The sequence below is a fragment of the Rhinopithecus roxellana genome, chromosome 10 (assembly GCF_007565055.1).
Source record: "Rhinopithecus roxellana isolate Shanxi Qingling chromosome 10, ASM756505v1, whole genome shotgun sequence".
Classification (NCBI taxonomy): Eukaryota; Metazoa; Chordata; class Mammalia; order Primates; family Cercopithecidae; genus Rhinopithecus; species Rhinopithecus roxellana.
The window spans coordinates 103,984,273-103,991,804 of NC_044558.1; the positions used below are offsets into that span (position 1 = coordinate 103,984,273).

The 7,532-nt window shown below is 57.9% G+C and overlaps 1 long non-coding RNA gene across 1 annotated transcript; it reads left to right on the top strand.

The window, feature by feature from the left end:
• The first annotated feature begins 1,120 nt into the window (after window positions 1-1,120).
• Window positions 1,121-6,734, top strand: LOC115900085. The gene is made up of 3 exons (XR_004059763.1): window positions 1,121-1,229; window positions 5,779-6,074; window positions 6,602-6,734. It is a non-coding gene; the product is annotated as an uncharacterized LOC115900085 (long non-coding RNA).
• The last annotated feature ends 798 nt before the right edge of the window (window positions 6,735-7,532 follow it).

Consider the following 7,532-nt stretch of genomic DNA (forward strand, 5'->3'; position numbering starts at 1 on the left):
TGCACCCATTTGCCAGTTCTGCAAGTCTCTTGCTGAATCTGACAGTGAAAACATTTACTCATTGTCTATCTTGGCCAAATCTTGCTTGATTTGCAGCCACAGTGTGTCAGCCTGGGTTCCATCAGGAGAGAGAAACCTCACAGTGATTTGAACCAGGCAGGTATTATTTAATGGTTTGTTCAATTTAACAGAGGACTGCAGAAAGGAGGAGTTGAGGATTAAGGAGTACAGAGAACTCCAAAGAACATGAGAGAAGCTCACACAGGCGCCGGCACTGAAGAAGCCACGAGCCCAGCACCACCCTGCAAGGGAGCCCAGCCCGGACCTTCCAGTCCAGCCACTGGAGCTGGTTTAGGGACCGGAGAGCAGCACCTTTCCTCCTGCCAGGCCTCCTCGGCGCCCTCTGCTGACTGTGCTCAACACTGCACCGGCTGACACAGGAGAGATGCTGCGGGGCCCAGACGCATTTCCACCCAGCAGACAACGCAGGACAACTTTGGAACCCAGAGGCAATAAATCAATAGCCAGCACCCAGAAGTCAACTAGGAATAGAATAGTTCAGTCAGAATCAGTGAGAACATCCTGCAACAACCACTTGCAATTTGGAATTCACAATAAGGGCGTGGTGTATTTCACTATTCAAAATCTGGGTGCTGCAGAGCCTTTGTGTCAGTAAAAATGAAAATCTGTGCACACGTGTGTGAGCATCCACACATGCCAAGAGATCCCGTTGTTCAGCCTCTGCCAGCACACCACTGGTCATGGGGGGAGGTATCCGCACATTTCTGCCATCTTCCTTCTCCCCTCTCCTCCAGCCCCTTCTTTTCTCCCTATGATTTATTTGCAGAAGGACAGGGCTGTGCCATTTGTCCTGTGAGTCCCCTGTCCAGATGGTGCTGATCACATCCCCAGGCATCCTTGGTGATGCTCCTCCCTTCCCTGCATTTTATGTAAGTTCCGGGGTTAGAACCAGCAGCTTGATTTGATGGCATTTCCCTGTAGTTTGCTAGGAAGGAAGGTGAGTCATTCCTCAGGGACACACAGCATCCGGAACCCTCACTCCCAGGGTCGATGAAGCAGTCTGGTTCTGTGTGAAGAGCCCGTTGTTGGTCCTCGTCCCCGGGCCTGGGCACGTCCCACAGAGGAGAGAGGACGGGGCCTCCCCTGGGCTCAGACGTCCAGGACGGGCTCCCACCCCCAGCTGCCTCTGATCCCTTCCGGAGGGAGAGGTGAGTAGATACGGAATAACAGGGCCTGGGCTCTGTTTCCCCTTTGAGTTCCTGACGAAGGGTCCCTGCATCCCCTAAGCTCTAACTTACCTGGTGCCTCCTAACTTTCCCTCAGGGTAGCCCAAGTAAGTCAGAGGCCCAAGCACATTCTGTTTCCAGTGCTGAATGGAGGGTCCTGTGAGGTGCTGATCAGTCCCTCAGCAAGGCAGGTGTGGGCTGGCTTTGCAGGGCGAGAGCTTTTCCCTCACAGTCCACGGAGGCTGAGTCCACAGTGGCCATCCAGCCCCTTCCCCCTGCAGGGAGCCGGGGCCCTAGGCTGATTCCTGCTGACCCCTGACTTGGAGACTCCCAGCCTGTGGTCTCCATCTGATCCTTCTGGGGGAGACCCTGGAGCTCTGGTTTCCAGCTCCAGCACCTCGTCCTCACCCCACATGCATCGTTTCCCACAGCCATCCCACAGGGGATTTTGATGCCTCTCCTCTCTAATGCTACCGGCCTCAGTGACCAATTGTCCAACCCCATGGGTGCAGGGGACACTGGATCCCAGGGTGTCAGGGGAGCTTCTCATCATCCCCCACTGCCTTCCTTTCCCGCAGCAGATTCGGGCTCTGCATGGCCCTGCAGAGGGGTTGAGTGTAGTCATGGATTTGGGAACCCTGAAGGGGGAATGTCATTGTCCTAAGGCTGGGAGACAGGCTGGGTATGCAGGTGTGCATGTGGCATGTGTGTGTACAGGTGTGCATGTGGCATGTGTGTGTAGAGGTGTTCACATAGATGTGATGTGAGCATATGTATGCAGGTGTGTGTGCAGGTGTGTGTGCGGGTGCATACATGCATGTGTGTGGAGTAGTGTGGATGTTAGTGTGCATGTGTATCTGTGTATCCATGTGGGTGTGTGGATGTGTGCATCTAGTACACATGAATGTGCAGACGTGTTTTCATGTGCATGCGTGTGTATGTGTGTGCATGGATTGATTTTGGTTGTGTGGATCTGAGAGGGTGTATATGTGTGTACATGGGTTATGTGCAGGTGTGTATTTGAGCATGTGTGTACACACAGGTATATGGGATGTATGGATGTGAGTGTACATGTGTGCATATGTGTGTACATGTATGTGTTATGAGTATTTGAGCATGCATGTGCACACAGGTACCTGGGATGTAGAGATATGAGTGTGTATATGTGTACACATGTGCTATGTGCAGGTGTATACTTAAGCATGGAAGTGCACACGTACATGGGGTGTGTGAATATGAGTGTATGCATATGAGCAAACGTGTTCTGTGCAGGTGTGTACTTGAGCATGCGTGCATAAGTGTGCACACGTGTTTGTTGTGTGTAAGTATGAATGCACATGTGTGTTTATGTGTGTGCATGGCATGTGTGTGCTGTGCATCCATGTGGGTGTGTAGCTGTGTGCAGGTGTGTGCAGATGTGTGTTTTAGTGTGTGCGTGTGTGCACATGTGCATTTTGTTTAAACTCAGGGGGAACCTGTGGTGAGAGGCGTCCCCACACAGGCTGCTCCCTGCTGAGCTTACTCCAGATGCCCTAGGCCTCTCGCTGGGGGAGGGGGGCTCAGGGCCTCAGGGGCAAAGGCCCAGGTCACATCAGGGTCACAGCACCAATGCCCAGGGCTGGGTGGACGTGGCTGCCAGTCCAGCTGAGCTGGTGGGAGCTGGGTCACTGGGGAGCGGCCCCCAGCCTTGACTCTGACAGCCAACTGTGGCCGGGTGCGCCTGGGGCTGCCTGGACTTCTGGTTCTCCAGGAGGAGGTGGAAATCCAGGTTTTACCTGGAACATCCCGACTTTGATCTACTGGCAACAGACTCAGAATTTCACAGGACGACATATGGACCACATGGAATGTCCCAGGCTGGGTGGAGCCCCCGCCCCACTGGCTTTCTCAGGACTAATGGTGGCAGCAGCTCACAGCCCTGAGGCAGGAGCCATACATGCTCAGAGTTTTAAGCACTTTTTCTCATTTTGTGCTCCCTGGGAAGTGCAATTTAGAGGTGTTGGAACCCAACAGAAGGACTGACTTGGGGGATTGGCCCAAGGTCACCTGGGCTCAGGGGCGGGGCCGGGATGGACTCTCCTGGACTCTGTGCTGCAGCTCCCCCAGCCCCTGCACTTCACTGGCTCCCTGCCTATTGATTCATAATGCTAATAATTATTAGCGTAGTCATCATCGTTATCAGACGCCAGTCCAGCGCTGCTTCTGGCTGGAAGGTCTGAGGCTGTGCAGGGAGGAGGGAGAGGCCTCTGCCTTCCTCCCTTCCCCACCCGCCTCCCCTGGAGAGCAGGGAATGGAACAAAGTGTCCCTGGAACTGACTTGCACCTGCTCAGAAGCTGGGGATGAGCTTAAAACTTTCCTTGAGGAGCTTGAACCCGAACTTGTCCTGCCACGGTCAGCATGGGGACCCTGCTGTCCACACCTCTGGGGACCCGTCCACACAGGCATCTTTCTCTCTGTTCCAGGGGGACCAGCACCCTGGGCCTCTCCTCTGGGGTCTCTCGCCACTTGGAGGAGAGGTGGGCTTGCCGCGAGCTCCCATCAGCTGCTGCTTTTGCTGGGCTGCCTGTGCCTTCCCTTTTAAGTTACAATTCACATTCATGGTGTCTGTGCACATTCCTGGTTCCAATGTCTTCTGCAGAAACTCCTTACCCTGTAGTCTCCCTGCCTTGCTATGCTGTGTTAGTGATCACCCACAATGACGGTGACAGGTTACATTAAAGTCATGGAGAGCAGAGCTCCTTGTGAGTGGGTCCAGGATGCTCCACTTGGCCGGTGGATGGAGCAGCCACAGTGTAGGACTTCTGGGGACAGCTGTCTCTTCTCTCAAGGTCCTGGCTCAGTCTGGCTGCTGGATGCCCCATTTTCCCGTGTGTGTCCCCAAGGGGCCTCTTCCAGGACTGTCCCAGATGAGAAGGCCTCCTGGGCCCCTCCTCCCTGCTCCCCAGGGCGACTGCAAGCTCCGTGGGGCCCAGGACGGCCCCACAGGTTACCCCGCAGAGAACTGGGCAGAGACTGACCTCCACAGGCACCCTGGGCCCCTGACCATTTGACGCTGCTCACTCTTCTCCAGACACTCATCCGACCTGAAGTCACGGGTGCTGGTGCCATGGCGACTGGTGCATAGCAACCCACACATTCTCCATGCCAGGGCAGGTGGCTTTATTGCTCTTAGGCTGGGTTAGTGACGGCAGCACCCAGGACAGTCACTGTCGAAGCCGCCTGGAACACAGGGTCTGACCGTCCAGGAGCAGCCATGAGAGGACAACCCCGAGCTCTGCACAGAGGACATGAGGTCACACATTGAGACACGATGGCACCAGTGTCCCAGCTCCGCACAGAGGACATGAGGTCACACATGGAGACAAGATGGCACCAGTGTCCCAGCTCTGCACAGAGGACATGAGGTCACACATGGAGACACGATGGCACCAGTGTCCCAGCTCTGCACAGAGGACATGAGGCCACACGTGGAGACACGATGGCACCAGTGTCCCAGCTCTGCACAGAGGACATGAGGTCACACGTGGAGACACGATGGCACCAGTGTCCCAGCTCTGCACAGAGGACATGAGGTCACGCGTGGAGACACGATGGCACCAGTGTCCCAGCTCTGCACAGAGGACATGAGGTCACACGTGGGGACATGATGGCACCAGTGTCCCAGCTCTGCACAGAGGACATACAGTTACATGAGGGGACACGATGGCACCCACACCCCGAGCTCTGTACAGAGGACACACGCGTCACACATGGGAATACAATGCCACACATGCCCCATCTGTGATCACTGTCACCTCCCAGGCATGGCCTCCCTGAGGACAACAGAGTGGCCTGGGAGGAACATGCAGTCACGTCTGCACAGCCCGTGTGGCTGGTGGCCGGCACGTGGGGTGGGTCAGGTGAGAGTCACCCTGGGACCCAAACCCCCACAGGCCCCCCAGACCCAATCCCCAATCACATAGAACAAGCCAGTAAGCATGTGTCCCGGATGAGCCAACCATGCTCTCCCCACTCGAGATGTGGCTGCCCCGCAGGGGTGGGTCCCAGGGGCTGACTTGAGTTGACCAGATGGACTCTGGAGCAGGGCAGCAGCTCCGCGCTGGATGGAGTTCAGGGTTTGGTTGGAAGAAGCTGGAGCCAAGAGATGACACTGGGAAGGGGGCTCCCGGGAGGGCCTATGAGAAGGAGAGAAGCGGGAGGACATGTATTGCTGGGGTCCAGGAGCAGGGTCCTCACGGGATGTAGGTGGCCAGCTGGGTCAGGAGCAGGAGGTGGGGCGGCAGCTGAGGGGCGTCTGCTGTGGATGACGGGGGCCAAGGGAAGAAGAAGGGAAACGTGGAGGGAAGCAGAGGTCAGTGTTGAACCCTGAGCAGGGGGTGGAGGCCAGGGAGGGGCAGGAGAGGTGGGTCTCATGGGAGGAAAAGGAAAGGGGAGGGGAGGTGCGGGGTCTGGACTGTGGGACGTGGGCTGAGGGGCGGGAGCGTAGGGAGGGGACGCAGGGGTGCCTGACCTGGAGCTCCGTCCCTCCAGCTGGCCGGGCAACGGGGCTCCAGAACCCACCTCCTGCGTGTGTCTCAGGGCGGCTTTGCAGCAGCGGGAGAGATTTAGGATCGGGAAAAAGGGAAGATTCACAGCGGAGCTTCAACGCAATCAACAGAAGCGTCCTGGGTGGGGTGAACAGCAGCTCCCAACCCCGCGTGGCTGAATCACAGTAGCACTGCCCATCATGACCGAGAGCTGTGATGCGTCCACGCCGTCTTCACAGGACTGCGTCGTCCCCCTCACGAGGCAATCATGTCAATACGACAGTCATCTGCATTTTACAGGTGGGTAAACTGAGGCCAGAGCCGCACGGCTGTGGGGTGGCCTCCAGGCGCAGGCCCGCCTGACCTGGAGCTGAGCTCTTGCCTCTGAGGCTCACCTGGGCTCAGTCCCCGAGACACGGGTCGCGCGGCACCTGCCAGGGCTTCGGGGTTGAGACGGCTGCAGTGGACACCAGGTCGGGGAGTCCTGCCCGCCTCTCCCAGGAAGCGCCGGCCCCTTTCCCGAATCCCAGCCTGCAGGGCTCGTCTTCCAGACGCAGGCGCCCCGTCCGCGAGGCTGGGAGCGGAGCCGCCCTGGCCCCGTCCGTCTTGGTCCCCGCAGGCTGCCAATCACACGCAGGAAAACGGCCTCAGCCTCAACCCGGCAACGCGCTGCGGTGCGCGCACTGCAGGAGACAGCGGGGCTGCCCCGCCTCAGCGCTGGGGCTGGGTCCTGAGTGCCGGGGCGGACGGAAGCCCCTCGGGAGTCCAGCGGCCTGGGTCGTTGCGACTGAAGTCCTCACGGTGAAAAGACTGAATTTTTCACTCAGGTGTGAAACAGACCAGGGCTTTCAGCCCTTCGTCGGCTGCGTGTGCCTGACGCACGCGGCCAAGGGCGCAGCACACACGCTCCTGGGGGCGGACGCGGACTCTGACCGGCCCAGAAAGGGTCCCTGGGGAGTGAACAGAGACGGCAGCCCCTGAACGCCGGGACGGAGGCTCTGCTGGGAAGGACCCGCCCCGCGGACACGAGGCCCCGCCCCAGCCCCCCTCCCTCCCACGACGCTCTTGGCTCTCCCTGCGGGGCTGCCCCCCCCACATCCAGTCCCTGTGGGCCGGGTGGGGCCCTCGCCTTGCCATACACGTGAATCACGCGATCAGGGCCGCATAGTAAGGGCACAGCCTCCCTAGGACAGCACCCTGTGGGGCAGGGGCCACATGACCCCATCAGGGCCAAGCAGAGCAAGATCAGGACCACTGCAGAAGCTATTGGGGAAGGCGTGTGCTGCTTCCTAAGCACAGGTGAGCTGGGAGGTGCTGCAGCATTGATGGGGTCACAGTCAGAGGGGATTCTGGGGCTCCCAGGGGACAGCATGTGGGGCCTGAGATGGAAACAACACAGGAGGGAAGAGCTAAGGGCCAGAAAGAGAGAAAGAGAGCAGGAGACAGCACCGGAGGTGGAAAGAGAGAGAGAGGAGTGAGAGAGAGAGGAGAAAGTTGGGGTGGGGATAGAGAGCAGAGGGTGGAGAGAGAGAGAAAGAGCAGGAGAGAGAGAGAGAGCAGGGGAGAGAGAGAGAGTAGGAGAGAGAGAAGGAGAGCAGGAGAGAGCAGGGGGGAGAGAAAGAGAGAGGGGTGGAATGAAAGAGAGAGAGAGAGAGAGAAAGAGAGAGACAGAGAGAGAAACTTCCTGGAGATGTCTCTAGAGGCCAGAACACAGCCATACCTGAAACCAGCTAGAATAACCTAGATTTCTTCATATGT